At 42.4% G+C, this 21,573-nt stretch overlaps 1 protein-coding gene across 27 annotated transcripts in view; it reads left to right on the forward strand.

Moving 5' to 3' along the window:
- MAGI1 (membrane associated guanylate kinase, WW and PDZ domain containing 1) overlaps nucleotides 1–21,573 on the forward strand; it is a 329,749-nt gene that overhangs the window by 199,853 nt on the left and 108,323 nt on the right. For 5 of the 27 annotated variants that reach the window (XM_088171313.1, XM_088171319.1, XM_088171316.1 and 2 more), the window contains exon 1: nucleotides 4,821–5,102. The exons of the other annotated variants lie outside the window; for them this stretch is intronic. The gene's annotated coding sequence lies outside the window, so the exon portion shown is untranslated. Of the gene's footprint in view, nucleotides 1–4,820; nucleotides 5,103–21,573 lie in introns of those variants that run through there. 27 annotated transcript variants of the gene reach the window in all.

Here is a 21,573-nt window from a genome sequence, read left to right on the forward strand (position 1 = left end):
AGTGTTTCCACCTTCTTCTGTCCAAAATCAGCATTGGTGTGCTTGGCACTCAGCTTTTTCAAAGTTTCAACCCAGTTGCTTATGGTCCATCACCTTATGGTCCATCTCAACCCAAATGAGATTTTTTTGGGATTTTTTTCCCTCACACTTGTACAAATCTGTGTAGCTGCACTGGCAGTGAGACCTCTCCCCTCCCTGAACCTCAATGGCATCACTTTACACACAAGTATCAATTTCTGCATTACTGGTGTCACTCTGCCTTATGTTAAAGCAATGTTAAGCACCATTAACACACTCCTACATGTCAGTGGCAGCGAGCATACCTTCAGAGGTGCCTCAGTGAGTGCAATGTGAGCTGCCCTCCAGCTAGGCAGAACAAAAGGTTGTGTGTTAACAATATTAATGGCTGCACGAAACCGGTGCAGATGAAATCAGGCTTACTTTTAATCAGTCTTCAGGGGTTTCATGTGCTGAGGCTATTTGTTTATAGTGGAGGCCAGGTTGTGCCAGAATCTATTAAGCACAGGGAAAATGATCAGTCCATTTTTTTGCTCATTCTTAATGTGAGAAAAGGAGGACACTCCATGGCAGGGAAACAACCTGAAGTGATACTTTGCAGAGCATCTCTGGGTGTGAGTGAGGCTGGGATACAGTGATAAACACCGTGATGAATGTGTAAAAGATCCTTTTAACATCATTGATTCTACTTACATCTTTAAGCATCAAAGCTAAATGTGTCTGTGGGTTCTCTGGGGGAGTCCTCAGCCTCTTCAGGGGACTCTGTCTCACAAGGGCAGGAAAGGGATGGTCAGGTATAGATATATGCAGTGTCTCATAATTTGCTTGTGGGTTGTATATTGGTAAAATAAAAGTCATTGACCACTTACTTGGGTGAAACACTTCCGTGATTCAATACAAAAAGCACTGTTTCCTTTAATAGAAAGTTGAATTCATGGGAGGGTTGTTTTCCTTCTGTTCTGTGAATATTAGAAGTGTCATTTCCTATAGATCAACTGGAATCTCTTAACTATGATACTTTTATGGCATGGGGAGATGCCTTTTAAACATTGTTTTTATTATACAAATCCACAGAGAAGTTTGAAAATGAGAAGTTTATTATTGTAACATTGTAAGAATTTTCATGCTTCTGCTCTTGCAAAACAAACAAAAATTCGTATTGGAATATACAAGTGCCCCAGACTCCAAGTCAAAGTCTCATATTGATTTTTTACAAAACTAGACATTTTCAATAAATATTTATGTATTCAGTATATTTCCATTTATCTGTTAAAAAAATGTTGTTCAGATAAACTACAATATGTGCTTGCAGACATTCTATGTAAGAGCAAGAAGGAATACCAGAACAGTGCGGGTTGGGTTTTGTTTTGTTTGTTGTTTGGGCTTTTTAAAGCTGATAATAGTTCTGCAATTTTATCTGCCTGCGCTCAGTACCAGAGGAACTAATTGAAATTTTAGGCCTGGTTTTATACAGTGCAGATTAAATATCTGTTCCTAAAATCAATGACCATGAAGAAAAAACAGTGCATAGCAATGCACATAGTTGATTACAGTTTGCAGATGACAGTGAATATTGCTGTTCAGAATTGTGCCCTCTTGTAACTTTGTGTTGTACTCTGAAAAAAGCCAAATTTGCTCTCCAAGGACACACACATGCATTCCTTGCTTAGCAGGAGCAGATGTCAAGGACCAGCTTACAGGTGAAGCAATGACCTGAGATCTTATGACCTTTGTACTACACTGATCAGGCTTTTACATTGCTCCTTCCTCTCCTGTCTGCCTGAAATAAATAAAGATAGCGAAGTAATTGTCAAATTAGAGTCTGAGAGAAGTTGGAAACCAACCAGTTGTGCTTCCAGCCAACTTCAAAGAGTGAGGTTGTTTTTTTTTCTTTCTTCTGCAACACGGAATCTTGTGGATACGGGCTCCAACTGTTTCTCTGAAGTTAAGTTTTTAGGCTGCTTTAAGATTCCTTCTATGTTTTCCTCCTCCCTTTGTTTCTTTCTACGGAGTCTTGGCCAACTCCGGGACTACTCGGTGATGATTAGCATTTCAGCAGGAGACAGTGAATGGAAGGCACATATGTCACCTGTTCCACGGTGACACTGCAGCCATCGCTGCTCTGCGGGGGTGCTGCAGGGATGCTGAGCATCCGGGGGCTGAGATTCCTGGAGAGAAAGATCTGGGGATTTTTTTTTTTTTAGAACTAAATTGCATTCCTTTAACAAGTGATCAAATATGCAGGAAGAAAAATGTCTTATAAATCTCTTTATCCTGATTCAAATTATTTTTAAAGAAATACTGAGTTAAATCGTAGCAATACACTAAGATGTCTTTCAGGAATCAAATGTGACAGCAAAGAATGGACTTTCATTTTCACCCATTCAAGGTGATGAATTGGACCTTTTTTTTCCCTAATGTTCTACATCCTGCTGCCATTAAGGACAGTGACAAACCCCTATTGACAATAATGGGGAACTGTTTGGCTTTTTATCAAGGCTAAATTCTAATTAAGCCTGAAAAAATAAGTCTTCAGCCAACTGTACTTTGCCATGCCAGTATCACATCTGGCCCACATATCTTCACTTTGTGCATATTCAATCTCCTGTTGCTGCTGGAATTTTCACCGACTTTACCCCGTGCTCTGGGCACCTGGAGTTGCTCTGAGATGCTGAGCAGTGGATCTTGGTGAAAAGGTGTGGAAAGGTGAGGATGTTCACACTCTGGAGAGGTGCCGGTGGATCACCAGGAGGTTGCAGCATCCTTCACCTCTCACACATTGTTTTTGTTCATATGTGGGAATTCCTTCCTTTCCACTCCTTGGGAACTAAAGCCACCCTTCCTGGGTGTTCCTCACCCTTCCCACACCATGTGCTGCCGTGGCTGCTTGCATACACATGTGAGCAGCAGCTGGAGCTCTGATGGCAGCATGGATTGCCCTTCCCCTGGATCATGGGTCATACTTCCCTGTGGGATGAGGGACAGTGACGTGCCGAGCTTATTAAAGTCTGTAATGCAATCCTGGAGTGACTTCAATCCCGCCTCCTGCTTCCTCTCACCTTTCAGGCAAGGGAGGTAATGAGTGAGCAGAGATGAGCAGAGGGGCAGTACCAAAGCTTTGTGTTCAGACAGGTGCAAATTAAAGATAACAATGCATTGCTGAGGCTGGAAATTGCAGGCAGGCGGAAGAACAGCGTTACCTTTCCCGACTGTCAAAGGCACTGCTCACTCCCTGCTCATCCAGGTCATGGATTTTTTGATTCAGTTCTTCCCCTGGCTTTGAAATTAATTTATAACCGGTTCCAAGAGCTTCCCACGCTTCAGTCTTACCTTTGTTGGGATGTTTCTTACTTCCTACAGTCAAATTTGGATGGTGGTCCTGATTAAAGTATCATTTGCTTTGGGTATTGCCAGCCTTACAACATTAAGAAGGTGGGAATGGCATAGGAAGCATGAGGTTTGTTTCTTTATTATTCTTTTTTCCTTCCTCTGCCTTTTATTATCTTTTTTCTTAAGCCTCTGAGGAATTTCGGGAGTAAGTTCAAACTTCTCTTTCAGAGCCATAAAGTTCCTTTCCCGTTTCAGAAAAGGAAGAAGGTTTTATGGAGTTTTGTGTTTGTGGTTTGTGTGTGATGGCTCCAGGAACCAGGATTTTAACCCAACTACACAGCTGGGTGATGTGATGCCATAGTGTGTTTCTATTAACCTATTTTTGGATAAACCTGCTTTTATTCAAGCATCAAATACCTTATCAGTGTTTACCTTTGATTTATGTGGATGGCTTACACTAACTTGTAGTTAAGTGCAAATGCTGACACAAGTAGGCAGTCATCAGGGATCAGCCAGATTGTTTGGAGAACTCTTCCAATTAGCTGTGGTACTTTGCAAGGAGAGAGTTTAGATAACCAAGAGAAACTGCATTTTATAGGATATATATATATATGTGTGTGTGTTTATTTATAGCTCCATATGCATATTGCTTCCTGTGTTGGAGGGGACAAAGAAGGACACTGTTAGTCCTAAAGATATATTGGAGTGCAGGGGGAGAGAGAAGGGCTTAGTTCTTACTCTCCTTTGTGCAATGACAGAAAAATGGAATGACTTTCATAAATGTTTCTTCTTCATGTTTGACCCTATGTGTCCCACTCGTGAGTGTATTTAAGGGGAACATGCCTCCAGCGTGCTGTGTCCCCCAGCTTTGCTCCCCATCCCAGGGATGGCACAGTGTGTGCTTTATTTCAGTGTGTGTATGTGTGTGGTTATCCCCAGATGAATATTTTTAAATGGTTTGCAGTGGGGAGAGGAGGAGAAACAAAGGGCTTATCACATTTTCTTCTTTAAAACAACAAAATGGAAATCAGCGGCTGTGTACAGATCAAGGATGCGCTAAGTGTGGTCAGCCTCACTCTCCAGGAATGTGCCAGGCTTTATCCAGGATCTCTGTCTGATGCTTTGTGCTTATTAGAAGTCTGAATGGCACTTCATTTCGGAGTGACACTTGTTTGCCGAACGGAGTTGATTAGGAAGATATTACCCATCTTCAAATCTTCACCTTCATCATTCAGCTCATTTATTTTTTTTTTTCCCCTCCTTGGTTGGGAGGGGGACAAAAAAAGGAAAGGGGGGGGTGGGGAAGGAAGCGGGGATGAGGGAAGGAAAAAGACAGCTTTTTCCTTTAAAGTAAAGGCTTTCTTAGGCTTAGCCTTTTTACCCAGAGTGGGGCGAAGCAGAGGTGCAGGGATGATTGTCAGGATCATGTGGTGGGGCTGTGTTTATCCAGGGCCATGTGGAGGTGGGCGGGTGCCTCGCCGGGGACAGGGGACAGGAGAAGCCGGGCTCCTGCAGCAGCCGGGCTGTGAATAGCCCACATTGACTCAACTGTCTAACCGGACTCATTTGCTGTGCCTGTGGGCTTGATAAAAGAAGCAGCTGCTGGAAAGGGCTCGCTCAGATGCATGTAGATGAGGCTGTGGACTGCCAGAAGGATCCAAGCAGATTTTTTTTTTTTTTTTTTTTTTCCCCCTTCCTTGCTGCATTTCTGCGAGGATCCCTACCTCCGGCTGCCGTGAAGTTGCGTTGATCAGGTAAAACTGTTTTAGCGGTGGTGTTTCGGTGGTGGCTGGGATGCAGAGCGGGATGCAGGGCTGTGCTGCAGGGGTGCCAGAGCAGCTCCCTCCGGAGCAGACACACATTTCCACTGCTCCCTGCAAGCTGCCAGCCTCTGAAAATCGTGCAGCCATGTTACACAGCCACAATTATTTCCCTTTCTCCCCTTCTCCTCCCCGTTTTAATTTTGCTGCGGATGAGGCTAAGTCTGGTTTGTTGGTTTTTTTTTTTTTTTTTTTCCTCGTTTGCATCTGTCGATGCACCAGCCAGCCATGTTTTTCATATGATTATGTGCTGGGGATGCAGGGATGTTCGCTGTCCTTTTTGGAGTCAAGCCCTTTACGTCTCCTCCTAGGGAGAAAAAAAAAAAAAAGGAAAATATCTGTAGCATGCTGCATGGATTTGTGTGAGCGCTGGGGACGCGGGTTTGGAAGCAGGGGGGAAGATGAGAGTTAAAGGCTCCCCACATCCCCTCACCCACCAAATTTGATTCTTTGTATTAAAATAGATGTTGTCCCATATCTCACCCCCCCCCCCCTTCCCCAGTCCTTACCCCCTCCCACATTTGCATCTATTTTTAAGTCTTGATTAAATAAAGCTATGGCTCAGCTGGAGAAAATGAAGAAGAAAAAGGGATGAAAAGGATGGCCTTTTGTGTGGAGATCTTTTGTGCGGCTCAGCCGCCCCCCTCCAGCTTCCCGGGGTAGTACCAGCAGCCTTTGGTTTAACTGGCTGCTGCCTGCACAAACAGCTTTGCAGAAATTTGGGGAAGGGGCGCGGGGATGGGGGGTAGGGAGAGCTCCGATGTGTCTGCCTGCAGCGAGACAGAGATGTTAAATGGGACTGAGAATCTGCAGACTGGAAAATGCTGCACAGTTTAACGGGAAGGGGTATTACCTGCAGGGATTAACCCTATTTACTGGCAGCCTCTCTCTGCTTCTTCACTTCACGCTTGCTGTGTAAGAGCTGTTGCGTTTCTGCAGCAAGAGCCTGGGTGCTTTGGAGCACAGGAGTGGTTTTACCTGACACATCCGAGAAATGCCCTGAAAATGCCTTAAAAACCCGAGTGTTCCATTTCTCCTCGAAGAAAGGTGGTGTCCCTCCATCCTAATCAGCAGGTTACACCTTAGGAACTTCTGTGAATGAGTTTAGAATTCGCTCACTGCGAATATTTCCCCACTTTTCCCCACTTCAAGTGCTTCTGCCCCAAATGTAAATCTATGTGCAGTGTTTCTTGTAAGTACTGCCACTTTTGGGGTCACAGCTGGTTTGCTGTGGTGGCATTAATGGCTCCTGTGTTGTGGGAGGTGCTCTGAGAGAGCCCTGGTATTCCCTTTTGCTGGAGAAACTGCTGTTTTATCCCCATAAATACATATAGGTCGAGATCTTGGCTAAATGGGGATGATTTTAAGCTGTTGGTTGCCTGCACTGGAGGGTGGAGCATCTCTTTTATATCAGACCTTAGTTTCAGGCTCTGCTGATTTACAGCCGTGGGGAGCACAGTACCTGGAGCACTCTCACCCACTTATTTCAGGGTGCTTGTATTGCTCTGCTTTCCCTGACTGTCAGTCCATGCCAACTCATACCTGAATTCATAAATTTGGCTTCCCAGCCTGATGGCTGTTGGCCCTCACAGCCAGAACTGAGCATGTTAAAAATTGCAATGTGCCAATATGGGCTCTATCTAAAACCTGATTTTCTCTGTCTCATTGTAAAAAACTAAAATTAGGCTTGCAACGGGATAGCTTTGCATGCACATCATTCATCTCTGTGGGAATATGGGGGTGTCATCATGCAAACATTTTCCAGGGTTTCAGAGAGAGTGGAGTGGGTCCAGGCCATTCCTGGGGGGATCTAAACCCCAACCCAGCAGGCTGAGCTTTGTTGTTCAGGATGTCGCTGCCTGATTAATCCCTTTTCTTGTGGGATATGGGCTGAGCAGAGATTGGCTATTGTCAGTGTGAATTATGGAGTGGATGAGCATGTCATCTGTTGCTTTTAGTGGTATGCACTCTAAAATACTCATGCAGGCAGTTAAAATAAGCTGAAAGGAATCTGAGGGAATGAAAACAGTAAAAATTGTGAAACTTCAGGTTGTCTATGGACTGTCTCATGAATGAGAGGGGGATGCTTTGTGGGGATTCAGATGCTTCTGCTAGGATCAGCACATGAAAACAAGTCTGACTCAGTTATCAGCAAGGTCAAAAAATTCAACTATCAATTTAGAAACAACAGTAGTAACAAATCATTGGGTAGAAAGGCATTTTTCATTTTCCAATTTCTTGGTAAATTTCTAACTGTGATTTTTATCTGCCTTTTGTTTGCCTTTGTTTTACTCCCAAATGAAAGCAGGTAAACATAGAAATGAAGCAATGAGGTGAACTGCACATAGAATATTGCAAACCAAAAGTGTAAAATACAAAATTATTAAAAATGAAAAAAAAAAAACCAACAACTCTTTTCTGCTGTCATCTGCCTTGCAGGCATAATTAAAGCTAGGACCTTTTTTTTTCAGACAGAACAGTGATTTTCAGATTGACAGTGTCATTTTTAAGCCCTTGTTTTTTCCTTGCCAGTGACTGGTGTCTGGATGGAGACATGATTGGAAAGCCAGGTTGCAATATGAGGTGCTGTGTTTCAGCTATCCCTTCACAGTGTATTTGAAATACTGGTCTCCATGTGTCTTCTGGCATTTTGTAGGTGGTGAGGTTAATCGTTCCATTTTCTTAGGTTTAAATTTAAAAAGAAAAAAACGGAAAGAAAAAGCTTTTCAAGAATTTGGATAGTATTAAGTAGATAAAAAAAACAAACAAACCCTCCATGCGACTACCTAAAAGAGTTTCACCCATGATGATGATCTGCTGTATAGGTTGTCACTCTGCTTAAATTCCACAGCAGAACTGTGACACCATCTGTTCCCTTTCACTGTGTGCAAAAAATGGTTTCCTTTCATTAGCATTAAGCTGCATAAAGAGACTGGAGATCTAGAAATATCCCAGTCTTTCCCTGACACATACCTTCTGATGACAGAGTTCATTGCAAACATCACTCCTATTCCTAAGAGAATGGGAGGGTTTGAGTTATATTCTATTAAAGATCTTTGAATAGCAGGGAAATAAAAGAAAAAATCACCCCATCCATATATTGCAATGAAACCAGAAAGCTTTCTGAGATGTGTTAAGATGATGTTGATTCAGAACAGCTGTCTTTACTATTGCATCCCCTGAAGGCAGTAGGGCTGCAGTCTGCCAGTGTTGGTGGTATCTGGACTGCTTTGGGGCCTCTGGGATGCAGTGATTTCCTGAGCATGGGTCCAACCCCACTGTGCCCGTCCTCAGAATGGGAGATTTTATCTTACAGCAGTCCTCTTTTCACTGAAAATTCACATCAGAGACTTCTGCAAAGTGTTAGTGAGGTCCTCAGATGTAGAATTGTTCCGAAGGTTATGCATTTTGCTTTCATTGTCTCTTTTCATTGACCACACTGTGTTTTAATGTTATTTTAAAGCCAGTGCAGTGACCTGTTGGTGATGACACAGAGATGTGTTTTCAGCACTGCCCTGTTGCAGGCTCATCCTCTGGCTACCAGCATAACCTGGTAGATAAATGCTAAGCAGAAGAAATCAACATAATTGTTCTCTGAAATGCTATCTATATGTAAATCTCTGGTGCCATTTATTCCCCTTAAAAAGTTGCAGAGCACTTTCAGTTCCTGTTTAGTGGCTGCTCCCTCTGAATTACATGGAGCAGTGAGAGAGGTCAGCCAATGCTGTCCTGCGGGAATGAAACCTCTTTTTGTTGTTGTTCCACTAAGCTGTTGCAAATAACATTGGAGATGCAGCAAACATAGAGCAAAACAAACCACCAGAATTACACTGCATACCCAGTGGATCTCAGCATAAAATATTAATCAGGCACTGCAGATCTCAGTTGTCATCTCCTCGTATGGAGCAAGGCACAGAGCCCCACTCCACCCCTTCCTCCCAAAGGTCCCAGAATTAAAATATTCGTTAGCTGTGATTAATAAAGACACCTGACTGAGCCCTTGTTGTCAGGGAAGAGTCTCTAAGCATTTTGGATCAGGTTTAAGGATCAGACTTCAGAGCTTGATAAGCACAAGCCTAAGCTGAAGGGAGTGCAGCATACTTGGTTTAAGCTTATGCCAACTGGTGAAATTCAGTTCCCTCAGATGTGACAGTGTTTGTCGTAGCTTAAGAAATGGTTTTGCCCAATTATCTTTTAGTAATTCCTGTTTCCTTTAAACCCCGTTAGTTCTCAGTTCTCTTTTCAGCAGTGAAAAGAGCACTGTTGCTCAGGTGCATTTTGAAACTTCAGTTCTGGTGACATCTTCCATTCCAAACCAATTTAATACCACCACAGCTCTTTCTCTACAAGCTGACACGCTGAGGTGAATGAGTTGTCAAGGTGTAGGAACTTTGCTTGTCATGCAGTCACAGGGAAAAGCTTCTAAAAGAAGATATACTCTTGGATTTAGTGTTGTCTGAGCAGCTGGTAATTTCTTCTTCACCTATCTAGTGAGGGCCTGCTAGTTCCTGGTCAAAAGAGCAGCATGTCCTCAACATAAAGCATGCTTTGGTTGATGAGTTTATGCCTTTTAAAGAGACTTAGGTCTGTAGGATGCTGTTGTGCACGACCTGTGTTCTTACAGATGGAGCTGGCATGAGCTTTTCTCCACCAGAGCCTTCTCTCCACCCAAGCAGCAATTTGCATTAAATGTGTCAGAGCTGAATAAGTTTTAAATTTTTCTCCTGTTGCAAAATAAAAGGTCTGATTTTTACTACTCAGATTAATTGGAGAGAATTTGACTACTGCAATATCACGCCAATGGTAAAAGAGCAGGCAGGTCTTTGTAATGACTACACTGTGAAAGTCCTGAGAGCAAAATGAATCCTGTGCAAAGAAGTTCTGATCTGGGGAAATCCCCAGGAATAGCTCCTCTGAATTCTTGCCTCAATCACATTGCTTCAAGTCACAGTGCTTAAGCTGGCCTACAAAAATATGGAATCTAATTTGTGGCAGCAATTTGTGATCCAGTCTAAGGAACTGATTTGAGATAGAGATGGAGAAAGGAGGATGTGTTGGGATTCAAAATGCTGGGCTGCCAATTTTGCTCATCATGACACGAAGTTAACACCCATCCTCCACCAGCCTGTCCCGGTACAGAATTCCCTGTGTGGAGTCCTGAGGACAGCTGAGCTTCCTGGCCAAGTGTGGGAGTGAGCTCATCCTGCCACACCAGTGATGGGTGGGTACCCAGGATCCAGCCCAGCCAGTGGGAGAAAAATGGTGCAGAAGGAGGCTTGGGAAGGGGTAAAGCCATGATGCTGAAATATACTGAATATCCCTCAATTACACTCAGAAAAGAATCAGATCTTCCCCTCAGTGTGCGTTGTTGCATCTTGCAGATGTATTGAAAATCTGTGTTAGAGCTGTGAGCAATTAACACATTTCCTGAGGACACATGGAGAGAAAGTAAACTTGCATGTGATCTACCCCAGTTCTGCCTTAATAGATCTTGGCCATACCTGTGATTTTAAATGGCTTTACTGACACACAGCCATAGTCAAGGGGGGTGTTCTGGTTATGTGGAGAGGGTTCATGGTGCCAGTGCAGGCTGCTTACACCCCTGATTTGAGTAATTTGCTGGGATGCTGTGAATATTCCCATTGCAATGGATACAGACTTTGATCCAAATTCAGACTGGAAGATTTCTCCTGGAAAGTTGTGGTTTAGTTTCTCTTGACTTCAGAAAAAAAAATAGGCAATGAATACAGTTGAATGGGAAACAATTTTTTTTCCCACTAAATATTTTAAGGAACAAGTACATTTTTATAAGGGATTTTTTTGTTAAACGAAGATGAGACGCAAATTTAAAAAAAACCCTCATTGCAGCCAAAACACATGTGGGGGAGAGTATGGGAGAACTGGTCTTTAATAAACTGGATTGGAGCTAGCACCCTGCTCCTGGGAGCATGGAAAGCACATCCAGTTCATGCACTGCTCAGTGCATGCTAAAAGGAGAAGGACTGGGTGAACATCTGCATGAGGGGGGAACAGAGCAGGTAAGGGAATTTCTTGGAGAAGAAGGAAGGGTGGAAATGAAAAGCAATCGAACAACTTTTTTGATCTGGGGAATATTTTTCAGATAGTGTGGCATGGAGGAGGAATAAAGAGAGTGGATTTTTTGGAAGAAGGCTCCCGGTCCCAAGATTTAGAGATTTGAGATTAAAATTATGTGATCTGAACATATCAGTGACTTTTCTCTGAAATTAGAGCTCCTGATAACTCTTGGATGCTGTGCATGTGCTAAGACCTCATTCAAAACATTAAAACATAGATTTTAGTACTGTGCTGGATTGGGGCCACCATGATAAATAAAAATGTTAATGATTTTCCAGGCTCATGCTTAAAATTCAGTGGTGGAAGTTTGCAAACGGATTGTGCAGATTGCCAAATTAGGTCCAATTACTCAAATTTAGATGAGCTTAGCATAAAACATACAAATGTGTTCAATGCAGTATTCTGCTTAGGTCTGTGATTTCATTTCACCAGGCTTATATTTGCATGAGTTCATTAAAATTGGTTCCATTTCTTTTTTCCCTCAGCATCGCTTTGAAAAAGTGGTATTTAAGCTGGGGAAAAATAGTAAAGAACAGACTTGTAATTATAAAGTGAAGCTAACTGGAGTCATGCAGCACTGCTGTGCTTCATTCTGTCAAAGAGGCAACTGGAGAGCTCATTACTGAGCCCAAAGTTCAAACTGACCAATCTTTACCAAAAGTTCCTGGTGTATAAGTCAATTAATTGCAACCTTCTACTCCATGGTTACCCAGTCTCTGAAAAAAAAAGCTTTCCACTTCAGCAGGACTGCTCTTGGTTTGTATTCTAATTAATATTTATTTTTCTTATTAAAAATAAGAACTTGGACAAGGAAGCACTGCTCCTCCTCTGTTAATCCTTTACACAAAAAAAAGAAAAAACCCAAAAATCTCAGCCCAAACAAATGAGAAAATCTCCAGACAGACTAAAGGCTTTAATGAGGTTGTTACCTCTCTCTAAAGCCACACAACCCTTTCAAAAGGTGATGGCCTGGCATCTCCTGGAACATGGAGACACGTCTACTTGTCTGTATTAATGGCTTTATTGTTGTATAAGGTATCCAAATGTCAAAATAATATTAATGTTTATTTGGAGGTACCACTTAGTGCTCCAGTAAGTTATGGTTTGTTATCTGGAAGTTATTTCATCTAGTTCATGGTCCAGATGTGAGAAAGCACACTTGCTTTGCATGCAAAACCACTTTTTCAAACAGATCTGTATTACAGCTCTACACCCCCCATATGTGTATCTGTATTGGCATAGGAATGAATTATCCATGCTGTGAGTCTGAACACTTTTAAATAGCAGTTTAAACAATAATTTCCAGCAGTCTCAAAGAAGCCCTAATGTTTAATAAATTGGTAATGAGCTGCTTAAAAAGTGTATTATGGTATCATAACAGCAACTTTGTAATCGAGATTGCAAACTGTTTTTCTACTGCAAGTGAATTCTGACCGTGTGCTCTCGCTCAGCCTTCTCCAAAGAATGGGTTTCAACTGGAAATTCCTTGTGTGTGATGGGAAGGGGTTGTTGCATTTCTCCCAGTCCCTGTCTGCTGAGGATGACTGCACAAGGTGTTTCCTCTCATTCTCCTGTTTTGTCAAGATGTAGTGATTTTGCTTTTGAAAAATTGTTCTGGCTCTTGGATAAAATGGAGTATGTCAGAAATTGTTTTGTATGGGAGAAAAAATATTGTTGTTTGGTTGACTGGCATGACAGTTATGCAGGTGTTTTCAGAATAGTGAGATTGCTTGCAAGATGTAAAAATTCATGAGACAAATCCTCTCTGACCTCATAAACCACGTAAATCTTAGTTACTGCTGGGTGTGGTAGCTTAAATACCTTACTGTAGTCATAAAATTAGCCATGAAAATAGAATGTGATCTCTGGAGAGTCCAGAGTGTCCTATTTCCCCACTGCTTCCCAGCAGAGCAGTGTTAATAATCCGAGTGTGCTGGACGTGCCTTTGTCAGTTCACCCTTTGGGCATAGGTGCTCCTGTGCCATGTGCTTCTCCCGCCTGGAAGTGGGAACAGTAGCTCCATTATTTGTGGAATGATTCCTGGTGAATGCTAACGTTGCAGCCACTTCCTCTGAATGCCCTGGTGCTGTCAGTGTGAGTTTTTGCCGTGGGAGATGTGAGTTTGTGGGGAATGCAGTTATGTTTTATGTTTCCATGCTGTCACTGCTGAACCAGGCAGGGCGGGCTGGCAGGAGCAAGTGGTTCTCAGTTGCTTCCTCCCTGAAAGCTGTTGCTTATTCATTTGTTTCTCTGCTGTATTTTGGAATAAAACCCCCTAGAAAATGCAGACCTCCAAGTGAAGTTGTGTGAAGTTTTGAGCCCAACCTCAGTGGCTGAGCTGTGAAGCAGAGGGTTGTAAATAAGGGTTGCACTCACCCTTGGACAACAGTCTGGAGTGAACGTTTCAGCATTTTCACCACATCTGTCACTTCCAGCCACACACTCATTGTATTGGTCTGAATTGCCACATCTGAAAGAACTGTATTGCTAGTTTTTGTGTGCCATGCAGGTGGACTTCATGGGACAAGCAGTGTGCCCTGCCTGGCTCCCTGGCTGTGCCAGCCCCAGCGATGTATTTGAGTTCAGTGGGAGCCAAGGTGTTGGACACCTCTCAAAAATGAGGTTGACATCAAATAGACTGTTCAAGCACTCTATAAAAATGAAGTCTTTGGGCTTTCCCATTTAAAACAAGACACCACACTGAGGCACAGGAGAGAAAGCCAAACGAAGAGGCAGCTGCAAAACTCTGAAGCCTTCCAATGCTCAGACTGGGCTTGGTGCCCTGCTAGAGAAGCAGAGGGGACAGTAAGGGTAACCAAATAAAACAGTGACTAGAAAGAACATTTAATCTGGACTCTTCCAATCAGACATGCTTTGAGGCTTTTCTTTGCCTCTGGAGGTCAGCAGGGGCTCCCATCTGCAGATGGTTTGGTGGAGGGCAGTGTTAACTGAAAACCAGGTTTTGTTGTGATGGAGGTATGGGGGGAGATATGGTCCAGATAGGATGGTATCTTCTGGGTGTCACTTGCCTCACAGGGAAATACAGGATGTTTTTTCTGTGGGGACTGGCTTGCTGTATGCATCACCCTAACTTGTGCCATGGTCTTTCATTCTGTTCCTCCAAGAGAAGGCTCTGAGCTGATGTAAGTGTATTAAATCAGGAATCTCTCTCCTGTCTTCCACCTTGAGATTTAGAAAGCATTACCTAAATTTGGATTGTCAGGACTTGAAATATTTCTTGGTCTTCCTGTTTAAGTGAGATGCATCAGGGCCATCTGTGTTTCCTCCAAATTTATGCAGAAATAATGCTACGAGTCCCTGCATTTCTAGAGAGAGAAATCAGGGCCATCAGTGTTATGTACTTGGGCACATTAGAGGTTGGCCTAATTCAATTCAACTTAGATAAAAGACTGAGTTCTCTTAGGTTTGTTAAGAAACCAAGTTAAATGTTTACATAAATACTCAGTCTGTGAAGTGCTTGGAGTGTAGCTTAATGGACAAAGCACAGTAGTTCAGGGATGTAGGTGGTGGTTGCAGATACAGATATGTGTTTGTGACCTTCTTCTGTAACCTTGGGAAGCTTTTCCTTTTCTGTAAAACAGGGATAGCAATGCATCTCTACTTTAGCAAAGTGCCTTTAAGCGACCTGATGAAGTGCTGCATACAACCAGCCCAGGATAAGAGCCTTTATCTGCTGCCTCAGTTATTCCTGTTCTGAGGCTGCCTGCTGGAGGAATAAATAGAACCTGTTCCTCTGTATTACATGAGTGCCCAAGTTCACGTCTGTTCTATATTTAAACCTGCAGTTATATGTTTTAAGACATGCTTCTTTACAAGTTTTGTTATTAAGCACATGTGCCTTTCATAGTGTCATTGGGACCATAAAGTTTGAATGCTGGATGCAGAAAGGGGAGAACAAGAAAACCTTTTAACCTGCATGTTATTAGAAATCCATTTCAGATGATCCCCATGGAAATGTTACTGATAGTTTTGTTTCTGAAGGTAGACAGTAATTAGTCATGATTTTTCCAGAAAGGAAATGCTATGAACTGTGCAAAGCCTAATGAAGGAGAAGTGGCTGATTTATTGTAAACAGTTATAGCTTTCTGATGTTGCCTGGATTTTATGTTAATCTTGTTGTGTGGACTGTGTGTTGGGAATAATTGAGAAAAATGGAGGATTGAGTAGCTTTTGTAGCTCATAAATTATTGCCTAGTGAGTGTAGGTTGTAGTCTTGATCAACTTCAGCACCAGTTTCTTTTATAACTTTTCCAGAATTTTAGCCACTTTAATATACCAAGTTATAATAGATAATAGAATAGAATTGCTTCAAGGAGGGATTCCTTTAAACCTGAAGAAGAGAGGAGAGGAGGAAGTGAAACATTAAAGAAAACCTAGTCTATGTAAAGTGTGAATTCTCTCATTTGAATTCTGAGCATATGTTTCTTTAGATATAAAGGCATACAATGGCAACAGCACTGCTGTATTTCCTGCTATTGCAGAAACTGGGAATGCCACATAAGACCTTCCATGCTGCGAATGATCAAAAGCTTCCCCCAGGTTTTTGGCTCATCCTTTGGTCTTAAAATGCCTTTTGAAGACAACATATGTGGAAGAAGTAAGAGCAGAGGACAAGGTGCCAAGGTTTCTGCTGCAATGCCCGAGTGCCAGTGAATTCCAGGAGCAGCTGGGTGCAGTGGGAGGTGAGCACCTTTGGGAATCCTTTGAGGAGAATCCAAAGCCCTGCCTTTGCTGCAGGATTGTCACCAGCCCCTTTTATTTTCCTCCCAGCCTTTACAGGGGCAAATGAGCAGTGAATTATGCATGATCCATAGGTTATCTCTCCACAGTGACTCCTGATCAGAAAGAAGCTCCATGTAGCCCCTAAATAGCTATTTTATGAGAGTTTTGCTGTAGTCTTTTAGGGAGAACATAGCAGAATGTACTGAGCTTAAATCTGTGCCTTCAACATCTTTCTTTATTAAGAGGAATTAACACATAAAAGAGGGACTTTAAAGGTGCATTATATAAATCAAGCCCAGATTTCAGAGAAGATTGGCCTTTCTGTGTTAAATGTGATTTTGAAACGTAGAATATGTGAATTGTATAGAAAGTATGTGGTCACGATAACTGAGATACACTTATCATATATACCTGAATTCACCATCTCAGCTAAACTTTGAGCTTGTGACATCTTCTGCTTAAAAAGAAAAAAAAAATTCCATGTCCAGCAAAAGAAAGCTCTTCTTTTTTGCTATCCAGAAATTAATCTTCCACATGATGTATTTCTAATATCACTCGGGTAGCTGGGAAAGCCTCCTTTTTTCCTACAAAATTCAATGTGTCAGAGCTGAGGACAGGATGGGCATGGATTTATGCTGCACTGAGCACAGCTCTTCTACATGCCAAGATGCTGGGTGTTTAAAAGGGCTTCCTAGAGAGCTCAAGAAACAGGAACTTTATGGTACTGAAGCATGGAAATTTTTACCTACTCTATGAGAGGCCCACCTCTAGACTTGAGAGAGAGGTATGCAATCGGATTTGAGAGCTGTCACACTTAAAAGCTCTTTTTTTTTTTCCCTTTTTTTAGTGTTTGATTATTTCCTACTGAATTCCTATATCACATGTTCTGTTACAGTGCATGTATTTTTATTAAATCAGAGTGTCTTTCTAATTTTTCTGGGCACCAGTGCAGAAGAAGGAAAAGCTGCAGAGGGCTGCAGTAGACTGCTGCTGGGAATGGCCTCTGTATCTCCAGATGGGCTGTGATGAATAAAAGTGTGTCTGTAACAGCTGAGGAGTCCCACTGATGTTGGTTCTAGCATGGCTTAAACTTAAAGCTAAAAAACACAGCTTGTGCATGTTGGCCAGCAGATTTACACACTGTATTTTATTCTTAGTATAGTGTGGGGTACCTGAGAAGGGCACAGAGCTCTGCTGGTTGTGTAGACACTAAAAACGAAATCAATATGCAAGATTGCCAACAAGATATGATGCAAACTGATGTGGACAGCAAGGGAATTTTCTCCATGGATTCTCTGATTTTCCCAGTTGCCATGATGCTCACCTGGGTTGATTTTTACTGTGAGGGTGGTGAGGTGCTGGGAACAGGTCACCCAGGGTGATTCCTGTGTGGATTCCCCAACCCTGGCAGTGTTCACAGCTGGATTGATAATACTTTCAGCAGCCTGGTCTAGTGGGAAGTGTCTAGTGAGAGCTAGTCCCTTGGGACTAGGTGATCTTTAAGGTCTATCCCACCCCTTAAGATTTTGTTATTCTAATGATTTTCAGTTGGGCTCTCAATGAGCTTACCACAACTCTCTTGTAAATTCAGAAGCAGTAGAAGCAAAGGTAAAAAGAGATTTTTTTGCCATAGCTCTACTTTTTCATTCCTTCTGCTTGAGGGAAATTTGGATTTTGTCCACCTTTCACCCTTGGCACTCTTCCATGTTGTTTTTAATTTCAAAGCAACATGGTGCTTTTTCCTCAGCTGGAAGAGTTGGCACATGGTTCTTTTGTGCAACTGAGACAATAAACTGCTGTATTAATCACTTCACACAAGGTAATAAACAATAGCAGAACTGTTGCTTTTACCTCTCAGGTTTCTACTAAAATAATCCAACTTCCTGAAGGCCTTAGAAGTGGGATTATAAAACTGGATTTAAGTCTGTGTCTTTCTGAGTGTCTTCTGCCTGAACTTGCACCGTGTGAGATACCAGAAATCTAACTGGCAGTGTAATTACTAAAATATTTTCTTATTTGGAATCAGGATTGTATACAAACTTTGTGCATCATGTACCTGGTAAAGTCTCGTTTAGGTGTGGGGAAAAGAACAGTCCTGAACCATATGGCTTTCTGTGAGATGTTGCTAGGTGCAAGCTGCCTTTCTTCTCTGGCAAGATTAAAAGGAAAAACGAGCTAGGATTGCCCTTTGGGGATGGTTATAGATAGGATGTGAGAAGCCCTTCAAAATTCCTCTTCTCAACATTGCTTATTTTGTTAACAGCACAAAGCATCGAGCACACACCTCAGCAGATAAAGGGAATTTGGAAATCACGGGCCCAGACCAGTTTTTCGAAGTCATGGGTTTTGATCTTTTGAGGTTGACACTGTTTTACTGTCCCTACCCACACTTGTAAACACCAGTCTGGGAAAGCACAGCAGGAAAAAGGATTGCAGGGACTCCACGTAAAGGTTGCAGGCTGCTGGGCTCCCCAGTGTGCCCCAGGAATTCTTGCATTCTTTTTTTCTCTTTTTCTTTCTCTTCTGATGGATGGGAGACCCATGTAAAGTCTTTGTCAGGAAGATGCTACAATTAGAAGCAAACGGGTGAGCAGCATTAGCCCAATGCAGAGACAAGGAGAAATGAGTTTTCCTCCTTTATTTCACCATATTTAATTGCACAGTTGGTCTAAAGGGAACTTTGCAGTGAGATGCTGCAGCACAGCTTGGCTCTGGTCAGTGCTAAATGGTGGTAGCTGAATTTAACCACCCGAAAATCTCAGAAAAACTCACATTTTATTGTTTAATTTTTGAAAGGAGCAAGGGTTGCTTGCTGGGATTTAAATACCCTTAAAACAAATGCCAGAACTGAGCAATTTTTCGGGTTAACAGTTAGAAATGTTGGTGGCAATATTTCTGTTCAGGCCTGTGTTGCAAGCAAGGCTCAAAGCAGGAGTGCCTGGAAAGCAGCAAACCACAGCATTGACAGTGGAGAGGGCTGGAGCTTTTCCCTCCTGGGACGTGGTGCCCATCAACTCAACAGCTGTTCTGCTCTGCAAGGACACTGCCAAGGTTATTACTGTCTACAAATTGAGTCTTGCTGATGATCTTTTGTGAAGTATTTAATTTCTAGGTGAAGGAAGAAGGAGTGAATAAATTGCTTTATCCCTTGCCAGAGCTCTTCTTTATGAAGTGCAGTCATTTTACTCCCAGTTTGGGATTGGCTTCCATATTTTTTAATTACAAAATTAAAATATTCTAATGATTATACTCTGCTCAGGAGCAATAGCAATCTCAAATGTTAAGAAAAAAAGGGAAGAAAGAAAAAAGTCCATACACTAAGTTTCAATGTGGGTCATGTACACATGAAGTCAATTATAATATGTTCAAAAACAAGGTCACTTCAGAATTTCAATATTTCAGGGGGTTTCTGCAGGATTTCTGTGGCCTGGTGTGCAACTGCAAGTTCCCAGATGCAGCACTGTTGCTACCATGAGGGAGAGAAAATGCCAGAGCTTCGTGGAAAACTGTTAAATTCTTCAAGGACTGGCTACCCAGAGTAGAATGGGCTTTGGGGAGATTTGCTTATAAGAGAAGCCTGCATGATATTTATCTCAGTGAATTGGGCAGACAGAATTGTAACAGGATCAAGAAGTGATCCTGAGCTGATTCTCAAGTGCTTTGGGTGTTTCTTCACTGTCAAAATTTACTCTTTTTTTTTTCAATGTGAAACTGTGATTTTCATTTTCTTGAATATCACTTAAAATGCATGAGCTGAGAGCATAGAGTTGGCTTCCTACACAGTGAGAATTACATATGCTTATGTGATTTTTTTCATTTAAAGACAATGGTGGGAAGATTCAAAATTCAGAATTCCTAAGAAACTTCTTAATAAACATAGATGCAACCCAGAGGAGCAGATTTTCCTTCCAAATTGTATCAGTAGGAATTTTTAAAATAAAACTTGACCTACATTAGCAGTCCCATCTAAAATAGCACACCTTGCAGGTGATTTCCATGTGGTTTTACTTCCTAGCAGATTAGTGTGCTGATGGCAGGATTTCTTCTTTAATAATGCAACAGAAGTGTAAGGAAGTAATGATAACTCAGCTGCCAAGGCAGAACCATTGTGGTTGATTCAGTTGTTGGAAGAAATCTGGGGATTGGAAGAGGTGGCAGAAGGTGGAGGGAGAACTCTCCTGTGACATCATGGATATGGAGGTGATGGAGAATGTACCAGTGAATCTGATAAAAAAACCCCAACCCTATCCAAGTTTGAAAGCGTGTCCAGAGACACAGGAGCAGAGATGGAAGAGGGAGAGGAGGGTGGATGCACCATCTCAGGTACAGGGTGAAGAAGCTGAGTCTGTCAGGTGAAATGCAGAAGGATTTACAGTGATAAGGAGGGATTGACACCAAAATTCAGGGCCACGAGACAGCCAGGCTGGTGGCACTGGGGTGATGATGCTGGGTGGGTTATGCTCTGAGGCAGCATTCATCTCACCTGACTGCAAACATCCACACCTGGGCTAATGCTCTAGAATGCCTTTAAGGCCAGTGCAGATAAATTGATGCTCCTGGAGCTCATCCTGAGGTGGCTGTTGGGTGAGCAGTGCCCTGCTTTGACTGTGGCTGTGTCTGGAGTCTGCAGCACTGGCTCAGTCCGAGGTGTCTGCCCTGCCAGCAGAGAGGCTGGGTGAGATCAGTGCCAGCCCAGGCCGTGACCCCAGCTCCACTGCAGCTAATGATGGCTGGACATTGAGGACTTCACCTCTCCCAGCAGCAGCAGAGATTTCAATGGCAGCACAGCAATAGAAGAGGTTTCCAGCAGACATGGCTGAGCTGCTCCTCTCACCAGTGGCTGCTCTGAAAGCACAGTCCTTTGGTTGGGTGCCCACTGAGTGCTAATAAGGTGGCTTGTGTTGCATTATTTCATGAGCTGGTGTCAAAGGCTACAGAAGATCTTGTTAGTAGCTGCAGGAAGACTATGATGTATTCTGATTTTGTGTTCCCTTCTCCCAGAGGAAAACAGTAATTTAGTACTTTTCTCATGGGAGCCAAATACTGAAATAAACTCTGGGGTCATGAAATCGAGTGACCCTGTTCCCCCAGGCAAACACATAATATCATTCCTTTCATAAACTGATCAAATATTTGATCTCACAGAAACCCAGCAAACTACAGGTTATGCTGACAAAAATAAAACAAGCTTTTGTAGGGGAGAAAGAAGCATTTCTCTGTGCCTTTCCCTAGCTCTTTTGTTTGTTATTTTATACACTGTGGTGTCAGTACTCAGAGCTTTACTAAGGCTGTAAATATAGATTTTTAAGAGAAGATTTGGATTTGTTTAGTATTTGAACATCTTTTGCTGTCCGTGGTAATTCTCACCTATCTCCTTGTGGCTTTGAAATGGCAGTTGTGTTTATAAATGGCTTTAAGATAATTGATGAAAGGGGTGATTTGCATGGAGAACAAAGTAGTGCTGAAACTTGGGCAGAGACCTATCCACACCTTTTGGTGCATGGGGAAATATAACACGAAAAGGGGAAAAGGTTTTTTGTTGGGTTTTTTCCCTCCACTTCCATTT

This window comes from Sturnus vulgaris, chromosome 11 (genome assembly GCF_052056855.1).
Source record: "Sturnus vulgaris isolate bStuVul1 chromosome 11, bStuVul1.hap1, whole genome shotgun sequence".
NCBI lineage: Eukaryota > Metazoa > Chordata > Aves > Passeriformes > Sturnidae > Sturnus > Sturnus vulgaris.